This window comes from Chelonoidis abingdonii, chromosome 4, assembly GCF_003597395.2.
Source record: "Chelonoidis abingdonii isolate Lonesome George chromosome 4, CheloAbing_2.0, whole genome shotgun sequence".
NCBI lineage: Eukaryota > Metazoa > Chordata > Testudines > Testudinidae > Chelonoidis > Chelonoidis abingdonii.
In genome coordinates, this window is record NC_133772.1 from 86,644,671 (window position 1) to 86,667,167 (window position 22,497).

At 42.0% G+C, this 22,497-nt stretch overlaps 1 protein-coding gene and 1 long non-coding RNA gene across 2 annotated transcripts in view; one reads left to right on the forward strand and one right to left on the reverse strand.

Moving 5' to 3' along the window:
• Positions 1-22,497, forward strand: part of RGS6 (regulator of G protein signaling 6) — a 500,599-nt gene that overhangs the window by 335,703 nt on the left and 142,399 nt on the right.
• On the reverse strand, positions 11,416-19,974 carry LOC142046656 (uncharacterized). The gene is made up of 3 exons (XR_012655662.1): positions 19,897-19,974; positions 15,812-15,931; positions 11,416-11,880 (listed from the first exon to the last, which is right to left on the reverse strand). It is a non-coding gene; the product is annotated as an uncharacterized LOC142046656 (long non-coding RNA).

Consider the following 22,497-nt stretch of genomic DNA (forward strand, 5'->3'; position numbering starts at 1 on the left):
CTCCTCAGTATAGTAACCACCATTCCACTGCACCTGACTTCTACACCTCTGCCAATGCATCTCACTGTTAACCTGGTATTTCCATACAAGGACCCCAGAGCTTTCAAATACTGCTATTTTGCACGCAAGAGCCCTCTGTACACCATTGCCAAAGCGATGCTGTACTGATCTTCAGCACCTATGCTATTCTGGTATGGACACCCCCTTTCACCTACAGCTCTGCCAAACCTGATTCCAAATCTTCTCCATGTTGGTCCTGAGTTTGTTCATACCTCTGATAATGTAACTCAAGGGTGACCTGTAATTCAATACCTTTTAGCTATTTATTCCCTCTCTGATTCACCTTAATCCAAACCTATAACCCAGTGACTTTCCAGAGTCCTGTACCCCTTGCAGGGGTCTGATTTGTCATACCCCCATGTTTCACCTCACTTGAAAACTACTTGCTTACAAAATCAGACATAAAAATACAAAAGTGTCACAGCACACTATTACTAATAAATTGCTTTTGTTCTCATTTTTAACATATAACCATAAAATAAATCAATTGGAAAATAAATATTATACTTCAATTTCAGTGTGTGGTATATAGAGTAGTATAAACAAGTCATTGTCTTATGAAATTTTAGTTTATACTGACTTCACTAGTGCTTCTCATATAGCCTGTTGTAAAACTAGGCAAATATCTAGATGAGTTGATGTGCCCCCGGAAGACCTCTACATACCCCCAGGTGTACAAGTACTCTTGGTTGAAACTCACTGCTGTAATCCACTAACATCCTTCTGTTCTAGTACAGCAATCTTCTTCACCCAGCTCCACCAATACACCTGAACTCTGATCTAACACACCTTTATTCCAGTCCTGATCCACTTAGCACTTTAATTACTCCTTATTCCTGATCTGTAACCTACTACATTCCTGCTTTTTCTCTCTGCTGCTCTCAAAAGGTTGCCAATTTGCTTCTCAGCTGTTATATACCTGCTGTTTCAGGCCTGGTTTTGCAAATTCCCCTCAAACTTGACCTCTACTTGCCCCAAATATGTCAGCCATGACCCCTTACGTCTCGGACATTGTTGCCAAAGGGTTTCACCCCTAACCTGCAGCTTTCCCCTGGCATTCTAATATTCAGGGGAGACTGAGAACCAGGCATAGGGCAGGCAGGTGCAATACAATCTACCTCCACACAGCTCTGCCAATGCACTTCATTCTTGATTTGTAGTGTCTCTTTTATTTCAGTCCTGGGCATCTCTGAACAGAAACTGCCAATTTTGATGAAGCTGGTCTGTAGTTTTCTTGGTGTGAACAAACATTCACTGGAGACTAGTGATCTCAGCTAAGCTTAAACTGCTGTATATTTCTCCTTAACAAGCCAGCATCTATCTTTTGACAAGTGTGCGTGCAATGGTCCCCAAACAAATCAGAATGCCTCCTCTTTGATAGAGTGGCATTCAGCTGGAGGATATAAAGTCCATGTTGCTGGGAAAGAGAGAATTTATTATTAATAGTGCTCCCGGTCAATAAAGCTTATGTTAGAATGGGAAAGTTAGAACCATTTTACCACCTGTACAGGCTGTGCAGAAGGATTCTCAGTTTCTGTCAAAACAATTTTTCACGGCCAGGCCATTGTGGAGATGAACTCTTGAGACCATTGTGTGGATAAGGTTATAGCCCATTTCCTCAGTAATGTGCCTACTTCAGATTAAAGACTTCAGTTAAGGGGGAAAATGGGCTCCTCCTCTGCAGTCATGAAGGTCTCCTTTGCTGTGAAAGTATGCAGGTGGGGAGGTCAGCATGGGGAGGCATGATAAGCAATCCATTCCTCAGCAGGGCAGGGGGACTGGGCATGAGGTTTCTAAGAACAGGTTAGACAAACACTCATTGGGGGTGGTCTGTGTTAACTTGGTCCTGCCTCAGTGCAGGGAGCTGGACTAGAAGACTTCTTGGGATCTCTTCCAGCCCTACATTTCTATGATCCTGTGAAGGGCTGCTTTAGTTATTAGCCTGAAAGAGCCTCCACAGATGGTTCCAAAAAGGATTCTTTCTCCCGTGGCCCCGCTGCACATCTGCCTACTTAGTCTGGCTACATGATTTTAGCTGAGCCTTGTCCAGCATCCCTGAACTTTCAGATCTAGCATGAAACTTCCCCAAACTTAAAGCTGGACTCTATCTTTGTAATAGATGAAGCCAATATCTCAGATCCACTAAGCCATCTGCTTGTCAAATTGTGACTCAGAACTTCTAGTTTGGGTCCATCTTTGTTTCTGGAGGTTTGCTTCCTGAAAAGGTTTGGCTGTATTTTCAGTACCACAAGTGGTGTAAAGTGTAGGTAGTGCTTGGATGCTGCATTTTGGCTTTGGTGATGGTCTCACCTCTAAACAAAGTAAGGATCAGTTTTCATATACAGTGTTTTCTGGTAATGATGGATGAACCCATTTGGACAAAATAAGAATCTCACAAAATTCAAACCAACTTCCCAAAATAACTTTCATGTGAGTGTGTTTTTATACATTTCAACTTGAATCTAAATGGTTTCTGGTGATTTTCCATACCTATGTTATAAAGTAAATTCAGTGGTGTCCAACAGTCACTCAGTGGAAACCAGCTTATGAGCCCCATATTCATATATACTTGCTTCTCACTGGAAATCAATTACTCTGGGCAAGTTAAGTTTTTTAATTACACCTCTACCCCGATATAACACGACCGATATAACACAAATTTGGATATAACGCAGTAAAGCACTGCTCCGGGGTGGGGTTGGGGGGCTGCACACTCCGGCAGATCAAAGCAAGTTCGATATACTGTAATGCAGTAAGATTTTTTGGCTCCCGAGGATAGCGTTATATTGGGGTAGAGGTGTATTTCAAGCTAAGGCTGAAGTGGGTTTTTTCACCACAACTTGGCAGTATTCTTTACTATGCATCTCCTCTTTACATTACATTAGAAAATGTAATCCACTCTGCCCACAATGGGCAGGCGGCTGTACCTCTTTATTTAGTGCAGTCCAAAGCCTCAATGAGTCACGTGGTATTAGACAGGTCAGTTCCAATACACGTACTGCATGGCTTGCAGTTTTCTTCTTCAGTCTTCTCCTAAACTCTTTTGGTCCGGTGCCAGGTCACAAATGATCCCAGTTAAGGAAGGAGCAGAAAAGTTATGCCAGCTTTATATACAATTCCTTCTACCCCTTTTTCCTTTTGAACTTGCTAGTTTTGATTAAAGTAGGAGGAAGAATGAGTTCAGTGCTACAAGTACACTAATTCCCTGCCGATTGGTAAGGCTTCATTCAATTCATTGCAAAGCAAAGATACAGAGAAACTGATGTTCAGAGGGTTTGGGGATATTATAGAGTAAGACAAGGTTGTGAAAATGACCAGGCTTTGAAACTAAATTATTAAAATGTAGGCCTTTCTGCATATCTTTGAGGGGGGTGTGAGTGTGCATGCATGCACATACACAGACATATGCAGAGCATATAATTCTCCAGTAAATAACTAACAAGAAAATAAACTTAAGAATAGTAGTTGTGTTGTACATTATGATTAAATATCTAACAGGGTTCTGCATTATTTCTATCTTCTATCCATATATACAGTAATGAAGTGGCTTTTGTGTATTATGTGCCATTGCCCTTTGCTACAACCCTGTTGTGCAGGGGTGGCTCCAGGCCCCAGCACACCACGCGCGTGCTTGGGGCAGCAAGCCGTGGGAGCGCTCTGCCGGCACCGCAAGGGCGGCAAGCAGGCTGCCTTTGGCAGCTTGCCTGCGGAGGGTCTGCTGGTCCCATGGCTTTGGTGGACGTGCCTGCAGAGGGTCCGCTGGTCCCACGGATTCAGAGGACCTCCTGCAGGCACACCTGTGGGAGGTCCACCGAAGCTGTGGGACCAGCGGACCCTCCGCAGGCATGCTGCCCCAGGCAGCTTGCCGGCCGTCCTTGGGGTGGCAAAATGCCTAGAGCCACCCCTGCAGCTGTGCATCAGACTCCATATAGTTAATGTAGATTCACAGCCATATTGTGAATATATTGTGCTTTTCTAATTTAAGCCTGATTTGTGCTTTTTTTTTTCTGTGCAATTCATCCCTTAATACTGATTTTCCTAGCTCTCTGGCAGAGAAACAGACTAAACCGCATAGCTTGCTTGATGCCACAGCTACTCTGGGCTTGTGAGGGAGGTAAGGAAGCCTTCCTTCAATGGTGACTGTATACACTTCTCCCAAAGAACTGATTCTTAGCCAGCTGCCTCCTTCAAGATTGTTCATCTCTGCTTACAAATCATATGAGGCTAACATGATGTGTAAGAATGCATATCCAGGCCTCAAGGTTTGCCCCTAAATAATTTAAAGTTCACTTTTAAGATGGTTGGAATTAGACATTTTAATGAGCAATAGTTTTCACATGGCAGCACTTAAAAACAGCCACGTTGGCAGTGGCGAGCAGTAGCTAAGGAAATAGCCCAGTGCACAATGATAGGGAGGAGTAAAATTTGGCCTAGAACATTGCAGCAAACTTTAAAGTGTCATGTGATCTTTCATGTCCACAGAGTAGACAGAGCTATAAGGTATTATCCAAAAGATCCAGACTCTAATGTATCTGCTGTGGAAGAATGAAGGGCTGAACATATCCTTCCAGGAGCTGAATGTGTGATTACCGTAAAGTCAAGGTATGATGAATCAGAGGCTTTGACAACAGACCTGTTACCTTGAGCTTCTAGTGGGCGCAGAAGAATCTGTCTAGCAGACAGGATTTGGCTCACTCTTAAGATTTGTCTACAGCTGGTCTGGGAGGTGTGTTTCCCAGGTCACACAGATGTACTCAGCTCTAAAAACAACAGGTTAGCCAAGTAACCAGGATAGCATGGGTGGTGGCTCGAGTTAGCCACCCAACAGGTACCCACGCAAACTGGGAATCACACCTCCCACCTTAAATGGAGATGTACCCTTAGTCAATTTAGACTTTCTGCCATGACTTGACTTGTCTTCTCTCTACAGACACTAGAGACATTTTCAAAAAGGGGGAGGGGAGGGAAGACTTAGCCATCTTATCATGTTGGAACATCACAAAAAACATTGTCGCCTGCTGTAAAATAGAAGGGATAGAGGTTAATAGGCCAGACTGCTGATGAGAGCAGCCAGCAAGAATTCTGTGTTTGGCACAAGCAACCACAGTTATCTTTTGTTTTATCTGATTTTTTTAAGGATTGCTTTCAGGACTTTTAGCCTTCAGCACAGGCTTAGGAATTGGAATGAAATGAGCCTGACGTGATGATAATTTAACTATAGAAACAGTGGTTAGATGAATTGATAGTTCACTCGTGGTATCAAAACATTACTAGGTAAGAGTTTTCTTGGTGCTGACTACAGTCTTATAAAACACACTGCATTTAGCTGATGGAATATTGTGGTTAATGGATGGCGCATTAAAAAGAGTTATTGATATTTCACCACCTGTAGAAAGTCATGAAAATGAATGATTAATGACTCTTGCTTTTGTCCTGATGTCTTCAAAAGCACAACGTTATTGTGAAAGTTTATTTCAGAATCTAAATGATATTGCACAAGAGCATTGATTAAGTGTAAGTGTATCATAAGTGGTCATTGAATTTGAACAACTGTCCTGAGGTTGTAATACTTCAGCTGTTCTGCCTTTGCTTTACAGTGGGCAGTGGATCTGTGGTTGTGGTGGATCCACTAACCAAGCCTCATTTCTTCTCACTCATTACTACTTCTCTGTCCTTTTCTATCCCACCCCCAATACTTTTGTGGGCTTTCCCTCCATCATCTGTGCAACAGAGCCACATCAGTTCTATGGGAGATGTCCATGCCATCTAAGGCATGAGGGGAGATTTGACCGTAAGACAAATAACCATTTATACCATTAAGTGCTGTGGAATGAATTATACTAAATACAAAGTGACAATCAATAGCAAATTGAATCCACAAATCTTTATTGAACATAATTTGAAAGGCACCATCCTGAATCAATCAATCACAGTGTATTTCAGCTTTCATTTGGCGGCATTCCAGCACTTAAAAAAATAAATCATTCACATTATTCAGCAAATACATTTACTTGCTCTTATTTACCATTCTTCGGCTGCCTTAGTCAAACAAATTTTCAAGGTATTTAGTGAGAAAGCCCTGACCTTCAGTTAAACAGGCTTAAATTATAAATCATGATAATTTCTTCTAATGAAATGTAAAAAACCTGTATTAATGCAATCTATGTACTAAAGTTGGGAAATTCAAAGTTATGGTTTCCCCCAGTATCTGTAACACCAGTCTCACATGTAGCATATTTTATTCCTTTACACATAGTGGTAACTTTAATAGCAGGATGCCTCCTCTATGTACAATATAACCAAGTTACAGTTAATGGGGAAAGCATAACTAAAGCCTTCTGTGCTGTTCAAATCTCAGATTGTTATCTTAGTGTAGTTTTAATGTTTATTTTAAGGACAACAAAAAAAATAAAAGGAAATAGGTTAAAATGGTCCTTCTACTGTCCCCAATGCAGCTGCTTTTTGAAATCACCCAGAATCCATGGCTTTTGGGAACTGTGCCAGGAACAGTGGGATATCTTCCAAGAAGTCACTGTAAGTGAAAAGATTTAGCATAGCACTAGTGTAGACACAGGGTTTCAGTATTCAAAATGTAATTATAAATGGGAAATTGTCGTCATCAAGTGGTATGTTTCTAGTGGGGTCCCACAGGAATTGGTTTCTTGTACCTATGCTATTTATCAATAACCTAGAAGAAAATGTAAACCACCAGTGGAAGTTCTATGGCCTGTGTTACACAAGAGGTCAGGCTGGATGATCAAAATGTTCCCGTTTGACTTTGACTCTCCGATTCCAGTACACAAATCAACATAGCCAGTGTAGACACACTGAACTGTCTGTGCTTAACCAGTTCAATTAGGAATGAATCAGTTATTTATTATTTGTAATACCACAGTGCCTAGGACCCCTATAGACTTGGCCATGGTCTTTCAGTGTAGACAAGACATGAATTCATATGTAAAAGGAAAGCAGCCTTTATATATATTATATTTATATATTATAAGGGAGCAAAAATGGACAGAAGCCCAATTTTATTGAAAAATATACATTATGGTATATATTTTTCTTTAACTGATAAATCCTTTATTCTAAGTGCAGTGTGAATTAAGGAGCTTGGATATTTTAGTTGTATGATTCACTACCATATGCAGGAGAAAAACTATACATTTTTTGTTCTGCAGAGAAATACAACTCAACAGTTTAGGTCTTCTTTCAGTTAATTCCTATGTGATCCCTGCTTCTGCTGCAGGAAGAGGAAATCTAGCATGACATCGTTTGTGTCTACCTCAGTATTATAGTCATATACTGAACAGGAAATTCCTAGGAGCAGATCCTTCTACAGTGTGAGCATGGCTTCACAATGTGTCATTCTTAAAACTGAGAAACTAAACAAATGAGCTTTAAAAAGAAGCCTAACTGAAACTCCCAAGCATGTTCACTTTTAAATCATAATTCCAAAATCACATGAACTTGAAGAGACAAGTAATATTTTTCTTTTACAATAAAAAGTTAGATATCCAATTATTTTGTCCGTTTAGTCTTGTGTTTAGTGGAATTCCCTGTCCTATGGTTTTGGTTTTACATCTATTGGGGATTGGATGATTCTACTTCTCTTTAAATAATCAGATACAAAGACTATTGGTATTTGGTCAATACCAAATCATAATTCAGATGCTAATAGTCATTATGAAGGCAGGCACTATTTGGATGGAAGGAACCATATCAGCAGGAGGGATACTTGAGCAATGGAGATGGGATCGAGGGAGGATGGCTAAGGGAATGGGACTCAGCACAGGCTTTGGCTGTCATGAGGTACCACGGCAGAATGGGGAGTGAAGTTTGGTTATACTTGGCCTTCACTGGCCGATCCCTGTGAGTCCTGTTAGTATGTCTGTCTTCTGGCATTGATATTCTTCCACTGCATGTTTAATCCCAAACAGCTTTCTCAACCACATATATCTACATACTAGTGTCCAAAATGTGGGGAGGTAGCTGCTTTCATTATCCAGTAGCACCTGCTAATATCCATCCATGGCATCAAATATTGCAAATATTTTTGCTTTTGCCAAGTCAGGTGGTAATTTTTCAGTTGTAAGCACTTGGTGGTGAGCTCTTTTTAGTGCTTTGTTTGCATAGTTAGGTCTATGCCAATGTACAGCTTGACTGGCTCCTCGATGGTTAAAACACTGCTTATCCAGCTTGTGGGCTCTGTCACTTTAGCAATGATGACTTTTCCCATTTGGCTTTATTGTTCCCATTATTTTTTTTCTTATTGCAAAGCGAGCTCTGCAAGGCAGATGCTACACTGGATAAATCATTTTCTCTATTTCCAGGTGTAATATTTACGGAAAACATGCCAGTCCTTGGCAATCTTGTAACAGCTGTGCTGCAGGGGTGCCACAGTGCAGTGTTTGCTTTGGATATGTTTATTGTTATGCTTGTGTGTCTGTTGAATGAGTCCCTTTCCACAGGGTTAGTTTCAGGGCAACTGTACTAGTATTCCCCCTCTGTGGTCCAATAAGGGCACCCACTTAAAGATTTCCAATGCCCAGCCATCACCTCTCCCAGGCAGAGACCTGCATCTGATTACCTTCTGACCAGGCTTTTTTAAGGCTTCATAGTCTCCTGCCTTACACTGCACTATTCCTCCCACGCTAGACTATCTAAACAGGCAGTGACTATGACCAGTGTATTGCTCACAGTTATAAGTTACCACACAGCTCCTTCTAAGCAAGCACATTTTTTCTTAAGGTAAAAACATTATAGAGGAAGTATATTAAAGGAATAAAAGTTCCTGTAGGCATGCTAACAGTTTACCAAAGGTCATCCGTCAGTCTTATGGGACCTTAGCAGTTCAAGTCCTTCCAACTCTTCTGCAAGGACTGCCCCTCCCATCCTTTGGAAAGAAGGTCCCGTCCATTTGCTGGATCGGGAAAGAAGGCCTTGAGCCAGGCTATTTATCCAAACATCCTGTCTTTGTCTGTTGGTCTCTGGGAAATCCAGCTTGAGTTAGTATATGTAAGAAACCTCCCCAGGAGGGGATACTTCTCTGAGGGGTTACAACTTAGCTGACTTGCCTTAATCACCACCACCACTTTTTACTTCCTGGAGGAGCTGTGGTAGCCTTTCCCCTGGAGAACAGAACATAATCGTACATAAATCATTGATTTAGAGCAGTGGACCCCAAAGAAAGTGCATAGCATTGCAATATTTCTCACCTCTTCCTCCCTAGAGAGGTTACATACAATCCTGGCCCATGGTAATACATACATCTAATACCACAAGTTCTTTCAAGGATATGGCAGGAAATTGCCATAACTGTCACAGTTATTATCACTAGGTGCACGAATTCATTTGTTTTGAAAGGAGTCATTTCTGTGGTGTTTGTACCACCTGAAACTTCAGCCTGTGTTCTTTACCACGGTATTCTGCTTGCAGTTTACGTTGTGCTTGTGGTATTATGATCATGCCATCATATACTTTTAATTTGGCTTTGCTTGGTTGCAATTTTTCTTTCTTCTCTTGCATAATGCTGAGGAAGCCTTTGTAGCCTCGCACGTTCACTGATGCCCCACTGTTTACTAGCACTCAGTTTCCTGTCTGTTTGCCTGCTGCTGCCCTCTCCTTGCATCTGGTGTTAGTTTGAGCTTTACAAATGATTTAGGCTTGCTGTTTCCCACTGCATTAATGTCATATATGTACAAATCTCATCCTGAGTCAGTTAGTTTCCTGAGTATTTTCCTTTTTTCCTTGTCTACAAGCTTTGGTATAACAATTTCTCTTGCCAAAATTATTACTCTCCATATATGGAGCATTTTCCACTGTCATGTTTTTCTCCTCTTACTAATAGGTCTGTCTTTTCATTTTGTTTCTCCTCTGTTTTGTATTTGGCCATTTGTTTTTGCATGTGTTTTGGTGTATTTTTTCCTTGTATTTTCATGCTTTCCCTGTGTTCCTTGGTGAATGATCTGTGTCCATTCCACTAATGCTCTGCATTTGGTTGTGAACTTATTTACCTAGCCTTGCACATGTCTGTAGCTCTTTGTACAGTTAGCGGGGGCTCCCTGAGCTTTCTCATTTGTCCTCCTGAATCTTTCATCCATATTACTAATCTATCATAAATTAGTTCATCTTTTAAGATTTGATAATTGCACAAGTCAACCATTTTGCATAGTTTGGCAATCTACTGATCTATTGCTTCTCCAGATTTTTTATAACACTTGTTGAATAGAGAGAGATCTTTTATAGATGACATCTTTTGTGGGTTGAAAATGCTTTTGAAATGCTTCTAAGACTGTACCTGGGCCCTCCCGATCTGCTGCTGACATATCTAGATGCTGTTGGAGCACATAAGAGTCTTTCTCCATTTCAGCTAATGGTGTGGCTGGTGTTACTTAATTTTCCTTTTAATTCAGCCCCATTGCAATTTTGTAGTTTGCCCATTGTGAACTGAAGAATGTAACTTGCTAAACACATCCCCTTTCATGTCTAGCTGATATGCTGTCAGGATTTTCTCTTTGGTTTTTTGGTCAATTTTTGAAATTTTTTGCTTTTTTGGTTGTAGGGTGGGGCAGGGAATGTGGAACAATGACAGTATTCTTAGTTTCTGATTTCACTCACCTGCAGAACCAGTTCACTTCTGTGTGCAAGCATGAAGAAAAAACTTAGACAATGAAACGTTCCGGCTTTATTCCTTCCTCGCTCATCAAGTACTTCCTGAAAGTAAAGTTCTCCAGGTTCTTAGACATAATTATATTCTAGCCCCCTCCCATTGGAAAGCTAGTTACCATAACAGAAGTAAAGCTGGGCAAGAGCTAGGACATCTGAGGCATCTCTAATGCTGTCAGTGCAATAAAGTGCTAGCACTATTACCCATGGTGATTTCTTTGCTATATCTGATCAGCCTGCTCTTTTGAGTCCTATGTGAGTTAGATTTGAGTGTAACTTCTAAATAGGTATCCGGGTCACGTTTGACGCATTTCCAAATCTGGATTCCATCTATGATGTTTTTGAATCCCTAGGTCAGAGGTTGGCAACCTCTAGCATGCGGCTCACCAGGGTAAGTACCCCTGGTGGGCTGGGCCAGTTTGTTTACCTGTTGCGTTGGCAGGTTTGGCTGATCGCAGCTCCCACTGGCTGCAGTTCATCGCTCCAGGACAATGGGGATGGCGGAAAGCTGCTGCCAGCACATCTCTCACCCCTCGCCACTTCCTGCCATCCCCATTGGCCTGGGAAGGCGAACCGTGGCCAGTGGGAGCCACGATTGGCCAAACTTGCTGACGCGGCAGGTAAACAAACTGGCCTGGCCCACTAGGGTGCTTACCTTGGCAAGCCGCGTGCCAGAGGTTGCCGACCCCTGCCCTATGTAGTTCAAAATCTGCCAACTGTTTTCCTTAAATAATTTCATTCTGAACTGTGCATTAAAGTATATTGCATCTTGTATAATTGCACCTGCAGCAGACTTGGGGCACTTGTAGGGGATCAGGAGATGTAAATCTCGCAAGAGTTTGCACTAGCCATTGTATTTTTTAACTGAATCATTGAAGTTTGAATTCAGACCTCTGTCATGGCAGGCTCCTCTAGCTCAGCTCTTGTGCATGCTGTCTGGATTATTTGTGTGTCGCTCTAACCACAACCCCAGCAGCAATTGCTCTTTATGACACAGATCCCTCTAGTCCTTGTCTTTCAACTAAAAATTCTGAAATAACTAAACTACACCGCCTGCCCCCTCATCATCTCTCCTTTCAAGTATGAAGGCTCTGTTCTCTGATGAACTGTGCACATTTCTTCCAAACAGCCTCAGACTCTTGACGTTCATTCCTGCAATACAAGTGTGTTAAGAAAAAGTAGAATACAAATCAAAAGAAAATAAATGATACATAAGCAGATCAACATTTAACTCACCACAAATCAATCTAAAGAGGTACAGGTAGATAAAGAAAAAGAAATATGAAAACAAAGTTAGTGTGCTGGGCTCTGCTCATGGTCTGTCAGTCTGATGGTGTCTATTGTTAATAAGATGGGATTCAGCCTGCCAGTCCTCTGCTAGTCCCCATCCAGTTTAAAGACTGTATTTAGAGCTCACCATCCCCTTACGGGCCATACAAGTGTAGTTGCTATGGTCTTCCATCCTTGGATCCCTGATCTAGGCTTTCTTTGGTTGTTAACCCTTTCTATAGGGAGAGAATATTGAGTATTTATATCAATAGCTCGTAATATGCATTTCATTCGCATCTTTATCAAAATAATAGTTTAGATGAAAAAACTTCTAGCTCGCTGCCCCTAGCTTCTGTGCCTTTCCTGTACTCATTTCAGTCTTTGCATCCTTACCTTCCAGGACCTGCCCACATCTCAGCATTCATTTAATTCTGTTCCTCTTATGGCACGCTTTATAATCCTCTCTGCTTTGTCTCCTCCTGACACCCTCAGCTTCATACTTTCTTCCATGCTGCCTTCTTATACTTGGTATAGCCTCCCACAACTGTATGTGTTGCACCTTTCCACTTCTCCTCAAAACCCTATATGGATGTCACCACAAAGGTCTTCATAACTTCGCATGTATTCACTTTTTTTCTAGTTATTGTATTTGTCTGGGTGAGATTTTGAGTTTTTCAGCATCTCTTTTAATATGTGTTGTTAAAGCACCATGCCCATTCATAGTGCTATAAATATATAATAGTAATAATAAAAGGTACATGCGTGAGAGGGAGCCTGTGAACACACCTTTTTAAAAGTAAATTGGCTATCATTCACTTTTTATTTATAAATATAAATTAGCATAAAAAGAGAAGCCTTTATACAAGTGCACTGTCAACAATACTTTTCATTTACATAGCACCTTTCCTCCAGAAGGGAGTTGGTAAGTTTTATCCCCATTTCACTAATGGGAAGGTAAGGCACACAGGGTTAAGTACTTGCCCTAGGGTTACATACACAGTTATTTGTAGCCTTCTATCTATGTACTTCTATGGCCTCCTTCACCGTAGAATCCAAGTGGCTCACAGCAGTGCTGTAAGGTAAGGAAGTTTTATCCCCATTTACAGATGGGTAACAGAGGTAGAGAAAAACAGAAGTGACTCGCCCACTGTTACATATTTATATATAAACTACTTTTTACTCCTGTTATCTCTGCAAAGCCAGGGCAGCTAAGGGAAAGTGAGTTGGATCCTGGTTCTAAATTTGTATTGCCTTTACCCAGTTCAGCAAAATGCCACTCACTTGCATCAATGGGTGAGGGAATTTGATACCATCAGCAGTGAAAGCAGAACAGACCCAGGAGCAAGGGAGGGAGATGCTCGCCAAGGGACAATAGGTATCTCCTTGTGAGAGTCTCTGGCACCCATTGGCCAGCTGAAGGAGGGAGGTGCTGATTAGCCAGCATTCCTCTGCTCCCAGGATTTAGCCCAGAGCAGGGGCCGTGTGGAGCCTCTTTCAGCTCTGTTTTAGCAGCCCACCATACCCACCCAAACAAGGAATGGAAACTCAGCCTGACAGATGCTGCAGCTCTAGCCAATCTAGCCAAAGGGTCAGGAAGGAATTTTTTCTCCCAGGGGCCAATTGGCAGAAGACCAGGGAGTTTTTTGCCTTCCTCGCAGCACCTGCAAGCCACAGTGGGTTGAGTAGGAATGCACTTAATACCTGACTGAGGTACGGGGTGCAGCTGTTTATTTGTCACAACTTGCAGCCAGTTTCTAGTGCAGCTAAGAGAATAAAATGAACAGTTCCCAGAGGGAAAAGACCTGGGATTTTGATGTTGAGCCTTGGGCTTATGGTAGGGAGGGTGCAAGGACTCAGAGTTGAGTCCTATGGGGTAGACTGAGGAGTCCCTACCCTGTGTTATGGGTTATATGGTAAGGAGCCCTGGAATCCCTGCCCTGGAACCAATTCAATGCCTGGTATAGGAGAGTATGGGTGATGGGCAAGTAGCACTCCTCACCTGTGTTAACGATTAATAAAAGTTGCAGCCTACCACTTAATTCCATGCATGTGTCTGTTCTCATTTTGCCACAGTGTGCACATCAGGCACTTACCTATGTGTTTAAAGTTAAGCATGTGCTTAAGTGACTTGCTGAAATGGGGCTTACATTCCTAATCAGTTACACCTAAGCAAACCCACTGATGGCCATGCTTTTGCACTCAAAGACATAATTGGAAGATGATGGCATTACACAAACATAACTTGAAGACATAATTTTTGAAATTCGAGTTGGTGGTTTTAAAAGGTGAAAAGATCACCAAGTCATTTTCACTGTTGTGAGTAGGCACACGCTTCCTTTCCAGATAAAGGCTAGCTCATTAACCCAGCTCTCACCCTAGCCAAAGCACCTGGAGATATTGCATCTCATTTTCCTTTCACTCTCACCAGTATCACTCTGATTTTGGTGGAGTTACTCCAGATTTCCACTTGAAAATTCTTGATACAAACTGTATCACTCCATTGCTGTCTTTTAGGATCTGGGAAGAAACTTTCTCCATTTGTTCATCTGCTGTTAACCTGCACGTTAATTAAACCTAACCTGAGTGATGTTGAAAACATTATAATGCTCCAAGCCAGCACAAGTGTAGTCAACCCTCATTTTCTTGTTCCCACACAGGTGCCTGATTCACTTTTTTAATAGATGCTCTCTATTGAGCTCAGAGTTAAACGCTCTACTTACTGCTGAGAATTCCCCTTTTGATGTGGTTTGGAACAGAGACTCCTTGTTTTCCCCTCCCTGTACATGCACAACCTCTATGATAATGCTTCTTAATTGCAGTCATACTTACTAGAGGGGTCAGAGTTATCAAATACAGCATCTGCACCCCATTCCTGGTGTTCAGTTTGATTTCTCTTGACTTTGTCGAGGGCTTTGGCTTCACAGGCCAGAAGTGATTTTTTTCCTTGGATTACATGAACAGAATACTATCAAAAGGCAGAAGTTCCTGAACTGTTGACCCTGAACTGTTGATCCAGGGCTTGAAACAGAAGCTGGAATAGCTAAATTAATCTTTTCAGCCACTTTGCTGGTTTTTCTCAATTAAGGGGAACTAACATCTGCTCTTTAGCTTTGACCTTGCCTAGTATATAATGCCTAATTAGTCGGAGTAAATTCCTTCATCTCTTAGATGGGCACCTCTGACAGAATGCTAAGTGAGATCATTGCCTGAAGCATTCATCCGGTTTTTCCCACTAGCCAGCAAATTTGATTTTTAAGCAGTATTGCTGAATTACATTGTCCTTTTTCTCTAAGCACTAATGAAATCCCACTTCATGCTACTGTATAACCCTGAAATGTAACTGCATTTTTCTTGTACACCTCATCATTTTTGTTATGAATAATAATGGACCTAGTGGTGTAGGAAGTTGTTTCCTGGCATTATTTTACCTGCTCTTATAAGAGCTATTAAATAAGGAATACTTAAAGCATTTGATTCTAAGTGTTATAATGGAGCAGATCGTGGCTTTCTATGGAACCCTCAAGAAGGGTTTTGGGGAGAGGGAGACTCCAAGTGGGTTCTGCCCATGGTGCTTCCTCCCTTCCTTCAATTCTGGGGTGGGATTTCACCTTGTGAGAGAAGAATCCAACCCCCAGGCACCACAGAGATTCTACTGGGCACACAGGGCCCTCTGGAGAGTGATTCCATGGCCCAGTGGTGGTGATGGCACACTTGCAGGGCAGCTTCAAATGGAGCCTTGCTGGTATGGATTTCAACACAGGCAGCTGCCCTTGGGACCATTACGAAGGAGGTTTGTACTATGCAGGGGACTCACCACAAAAGAGAATTAGTCTGGAGACTCCCTGACAACCTTGGAAGGGCAGAAGCTGATGCACATCACCTCCTGCTTCTTCCTTCCTCCTAGCAATATGCAGATCTTGTGGGGCAATCCAGACTGATGAGAGAGAAGGAAAGATGGATTTGTCATGAGATTTTAAGTTAAATAGAGTCAATGAGGTGGGAAGATTTGGTAAGAATGTTCCAGGAAGCATGATCTGCAGAGAGGAATACTCTTGCACCAGCAGCACCAAGACTGTGACCTTGTATTTGTTTTCAGTCGTATTTTAATTGTAACTTTCAAGTATTACAGTGAAAAACACAAAAGACGTGGGAAAATCATTTGAAACCAGATTAGAATGCTCCCAGCTTTTATATTTGTCTGTCAGATACAGAGGCATGCTGCCATGGAGATGGAGTTTAGTGTTTGACATAAAGGACACTGTGAAGGAGCAGAGAGAATGCTACCAGGCACAGTAGGGGTTAAAGAAAACCTGTGGGCTCAGCTAGCCCTGCCCTAATATACCTGCAGCCAATACCAGGCGTGGAGGGGGGAGAAAAGAAGGGAACCTGGCTCAGTCAAGGGCTGACTGGCAAAGAGGCAGACACACTCTGTATGCCTACCTGAAGGCACAGACCAGCCTGCCAATGCAGCCACTGGATGCAAGTAAGTCTTCCCCTGCCAGGGGGAACCTGCAGATAAGCCCCAACTGTGGGGAAACTGGACTAGCGGAGCTATGCCCCAAACTAAAAGGACTTGCATAGGGAGCAGCTTGGGAAAACAGGTCCTGAACCCCTCCTCATGGCTGGGAGAAAGATCCATCTCCCCTGTTTAGGGGTGACCAACACAGGACCCTGGGCCAGGACCTGAGGGAGGAGAGGTCAGGTCCCCCTTCAGCCTCCCATAACCAACGATTTTGTTACTAGGCTGCCTGGCCACTGAAGGCCCTATCACAGTCACTCATTCAGATATTTTAAACATCAGCTTTTTTCAATGTAACTAGTGGTAATCAAGTCGCTAACAGTCATTTTGAGACAGAAGACATTGGTTCAGAAAACACTGCCACACCAACAGCCAAAGCTAATGTGATCATCTCTTCTTGTGCTCCTGTGCAATATGGCATGGAGAACAAGTTCTTTCAGACAGAAAGATCTCTATGCTGGTAACAGTTGAGCCTGCTGGGGAACCAGGACATTTATCCCTTTAGTACAGTCCGGGCTCGAGAACATGGAGGTCCTGGCTGGGGAACATGTAGGTTCCTTTCCTTCCTATTTAAATCAAACAATCCAACCATTACTTCCCTAAAACTTCCTCTCTTTCCTACCCCTGCACACTGGTCCTGGACATACATGATCTAGTCTATCACTGCCTTTTCTCCCCCTCACCTTAGACTGCATTGGAGTCACACAGCACAGTTTCACCCCTGTCACTTTGGAGTGATCATGCCAATATGGTAGTAATAGAAAATATTTCTTGCTAATGGTATTGGAGATATAAAAATAGACATGAAAAGTCTAAAAATAGATCTAAGAACATGAATGGCTTTAACTACAGCTTACAGTGGTTTAAGGTTGGTCATACTTGGAGCTTAACAAAAGCTCTGTCCCTCTATTTGTCCCTGTAAAAGGCAAGTCCGTACAGACAAGAAATTGTATGCTAATCAGTAGTCAGCCAGTTTTGATCCATCTAATTGGTTATTACAGAAATAAATCTCTTGCTGCAATACTAGAAGGTTGATGTGAGCAGCATTGCTTTTGTCTATTTTCATAGCATATGAACTAAACTATCCCAAGGTTTTCACGGGGTTAAATATATATCTACCACTGAAAATGTGACTGAACAAAATAAGGGTGGTCTTATCAGCAATCCTCATCTATTTGATAAAAAGTTGACTGGTAATTTACAAGGGGAAAAGGAATAACATCATGGAGTATAATCTGGGACTACCTGCAGGCTCAAGGAAGGGGTGATTGCTTGTGAGAGGGTTTAAGATCTTATAAGGTATAGACAAATACCCCTTAGTAAGTCTTATGAGTTTTGTACTGGGAGCTAAGTTCTCTCTAAGTTGCACAACAGTACAGCAGGCTATCAAGGACCGTGCAAATGAGGAGAGGTTCCTCTCCCTGTCCAGCCCCGCCGTTGCTAGGGAGAGGCACATCTCCCCTGGCCCTGGGCTGCTATGGTGAGAGAGGCCTGGGGGAAGTCCTCTCTTCCCCCCCGACAGTCCCAGGGCAGCCTGCACTCCAGCCCCCTTATCCCCAGCCTCCACCTCCAGCTGAAGCCCTCACTTCTGCCTCCTCCTCCCCGCCCCCACAGCCCAACCCTCTGCCCCAGCCTTGAGTCCTCTCCCACACTCCGACCCCTCTGCCCCACCCTTGCCACACATCACCTCCATATTGGTGCCCATAACAAAATTCATTCCACATATGGATGTAAAAAAATTAGAGGGAACATTGCCTGGGAGTTCAGTGTGTGTGTGATGATCCAGAAATGGATGGATAGATTTAGTTATATTTGGATAAATACTGTAGAAGCACAGCATAAATACAGTAAATCACACAGGCTGCATATCTAATAAGTAGATACTGACTACTGTTGAAGTGCACATCAAGACGTATTGGTCATTGAGAGGTAAATATCAAATGAAGCAAAGCTTCTATATTTACCTTGAGGGATAATAATTTTGATGTGTGCCAAAACTTATTGTCCTTTACACTGACAGCCTATTGGGAGCTTCTTCACTGAAGGCACCGAGATACAACAGGAAGTATATCATTACAGCCTTTCTTGACCATCGCTGTAATACAAGAGTAACAGTGCTGACTAATTTCCAAAGTCTCTTCTTTTCATTTTCTCAGGGTAAACATTGGGATGGGTTACGTGGGTGCAGTTGGAAACATTTTCAAAAATGCCTAAGTGACTTGGGGTCAGATTTTTAAAGGTATTTACATACTTAAGATGCAGACTGGCACTTAGGTACATCTAAAAATCATACTAGGTGCCTAATTCCCATTGATGTCAATGGGATTTAGGCATCTAGATGCCTTTGAGGATCTGAGTTCTAAATACTTGTCATTTTGAGAATGAGTTTTAGGCTCCTGAGTCACTTAGGAGCTTTTGAAACTTTTAGCCAGCATCTCCTTTTTGTTGTTCCATTGCCTAGTCAGGCACATGTAAAGGATGTCCCCAGGGCACTGCAGCTAGAAGGAGAGCAGTACTGTTTTGAACAATCAAGACATATGATAAATAGCTCTGGGGGAGGTTTTCAAATATGTACAAATGACAGTGTCAATTGGGCTGCCCCTCTGAGGGCGTAGGCACCCAGCCTGCCTTTGACGGGCTTGAAGGAGAATAAGCCAACCCAGATCAACCTGTGGGTAGTTATTTGGATAAGCAGCTGAGGAGAGTTAATTAGGTAAGGAGGACATGGGCCTAATAAAGGCTTATGAGTGCTCAGGTAGGAGGCCCTAGAACATAGAGAGGAAGTTCCTATGTAGGAAACTACTCCAAAGGGTGCAGGGAGAAGAACAGCCTCCAGAATACAAAGAGAGAACGTTCCAGAGGAGAGCAACCACAAAGCTCTCCAGGCAGGGAGGGCCCTGAGAGAGACCCTGAGTTAGCAGGGGAGAGACTTCAGAACTCCCTGTGGTGGAGAAGCCTGGGGATTTAGAGCAGAAGAAGACTAGTTTACATGCCATCTTTGGCAATTGATAAAATAAACTAGATCCCTGCAGGGCCATTGTTCACTGCATGCAAGACTCATTTAACTTCTTGAAAGCCCACTTGATGGAACTGACAGAGATGCAACCATTTGTCCCTTTACACATATTGGGGAAGAGTTTTGTTTAAAGAAGTAGAGAGGTGTAGACAACTAAGAAAGGGAAACAGGCAAAGAACTGAATTTGTTTTACTTACTGGAATCATTGCTTTAGAATGCAAAATTATAGACCACACACAAGCATCCAACAATTTTGTCTCATAAAAAGGAGCAATCTAAAGCAGCATGAACTCCATAATCACTCTACAATAAGTTTTTTTTAACCAGAAGTGAGTTTAATAACCAAATGTTAAAATTTCTTCACCTAAGAAGACATTTCTAGTTGAAACTAAGCCAACAGAGAATGCATCAGTCTCTGGCTCCTCATAGCCACTGATTATTCTTCCTGCAAAGAGATAAAAACAAGATGTTAAAAAAATACTCCTAATGTTTTTGCTATAGATCAACTTTTCTTATCCCCTTTAAATTCGAATGAAGCAATTAGGCCCCATCAGCAGTATGGCTGTTTTCATTAAAATGCAATTTGGCAGGGTATGCCATGCATTTGTGCGGACCTTTCAGAATCCTCAGGGAAGATTTCATCATAAATCAAATCAGTTTGCTTTAAAAGGAATAGTTTCTTCCCTGATACCAAAGCTTAACATCACAACTACTGCCCAATTAGAACAGCTCAGCATGAGTATGTGTTGAACTGTTCACTGAGCTAATTGCACAACTTTAGTACTGGGGCAAGCAGTCAATACTAGAAAGGTGGTCAATGAGGTCACATAGTGGCTCAGGTAGGTAATAATCAGTCAGGTGCTTATGGATGCACAGCAACTGTTTCCAAGCTGCATTCTTACTGCGCTTGTGCTGTACATTCTTCTTTTCTGTCCCCACCCTGATTCCTGCACTATGCCTCCAGCCTGACTGCAAATCTTAAGAACAGACCGTTTTCTAAGAGTTTAGATTTCAAAGGAGCCACAGAACATATGTGAGGCTTTAAAGTTTTGCATTTGAAGTCTAAATAATTGGAAAATCTGTTCTTCTTCATTGACTGCTAAGATACTGGTGTGCAGGTTTCTGTGTTTCCCATGCACCACTTGATGGGTTCACAGTTCCCTAACCAGAGCAAGAACAGAGAAACTATTTATAGATGCCAGAATGAAGCATTCTATCATTTAATCTGTATATCACAGGTCATTATATTTCACCAAGTTACCCCTGTATTGAGCCCAGTAGTCTCTGGCAAAATCAGATCTCCCAGAAGGGCATCTAGTTTTGATCTGAAGATGTTAAGAAATGGAGAATCTAACACTTCCCTTTGTGGTTTGTTCCAATGGTTAACCACCCCAGCCACTAAAAAATTGTGCTTTAGTTCCAATTTGAATTTGATAAATATGTTGTCTTTTTACAGTTGTACTTGCTATATTTAAATCTACATATTTAGGACCCAATCCTGTGACGTGCAATGTGACACTTGTCAGGTACCCTCAGGAATGTATGCATTTTTGTCTTTTTTTTTTCCTCTAGGCATTTACTGTGTTCTTCATCATCATATTTAAATGCTTATTGACTTGGGTGCTCTGTGACTTGCAGGGTCAGGCTTTAAAAGAGGAGGCAGTATTTGAATGGGCTGAGTTGCAGGGTAGGAAGCAAGGTATTTCTCAGTTCTAATTCTGGCTGGGCCACAAGTAGGCTGAGGCCATCACAGCTGGTACCATTTTCAGAACAAATGGCATGTGCAAAAAGCTTTATTTGTGGTTATTAACTTTAACAGTCAAGTTCAAAATGATTCATTCCTCACTGGCAGGTAAGGACACTACATCTCCTTTGTGCTCTGGTAGCTCTAGTAATTGATATATACTGGCCGTTATTGGTGTAGTAAGTACCATAGGTACAGAAACAAGCCATAGAGAGGATAAGGTACATACTGATTAAGAATCACCATTAGATAGGATAGTGTAAACAGAGAGTCTGTGTGGATCATTGATTTCTCTCAGCCCAATAATCTCAATAGGAGTCTTTTTTTAAAAAGTTTAGTGCTTTTTTTTTATTTTCCTGTAATGGTTTTGCAGTTGTAGTTTTAGTCTATTTTAAAGGAAGTGTGAAAACAAACAAACTCATCTCTGGTATAATTCCACTGAGTTTACTCAGTGACTGGCCCACTTTTTACTGGTAGGCTGTACCAGCCCATACTGGCTTACTTTCACCCTGGCTGTAAGGCAAGATCTGTTTGTTTGGACAGTGTATGTGGAATACATAGTGGTGTGGTCTAAAGGTTTTCTCAACACTCTTTTGGAATGATGTGCATAACTTGCTTATAACCTTGCAACTCATCAACACTGCACCCATCCAAAACTCATGCTGAGAAAACCTTTTAGATCACACCATTATGTAGCTGTCCAAACAAACAGAACTTGCCTTACAACATTGGGAAGTCTCCAGCTGTTTTATCAGCATGAGTTTGGGTTGGGTGCAGTGATGATGAGTGACAAGGTCATGAGTGACTTTGTGCACCTCATCCCAAACGGAATGCTGAGAAAACATTTATTCAAAATATTTCATGGTGGGATCTAAAGACACACATATTACAGAAACACCATCAGAAGAATGACTAAGGGCATTTTAGAAACTTTTTTTTTAATCCCTCTCCTTGCAAAGACAGGCTCCTTGGTTACCAATTGTGCAAAGCTCGGGGACTAGAAAAATATGCTACATTTTAAGCAGCTCTAAAAATAGATTTTCTATCTATTCAAATGTTCTGATTCTTAGATTTACTATCTCTGGTACCTCCAGGGCAAAAAGTGACTGCTGAGTTCTATTAGGAAGGGAAGAATCTCCCCTTCCCAGTGGTTCAAATTCCCTGTTTCTAACCCTGCAAAGGTCTAAGTTACTGGCCTTTAAAGTCATGATATAACATATT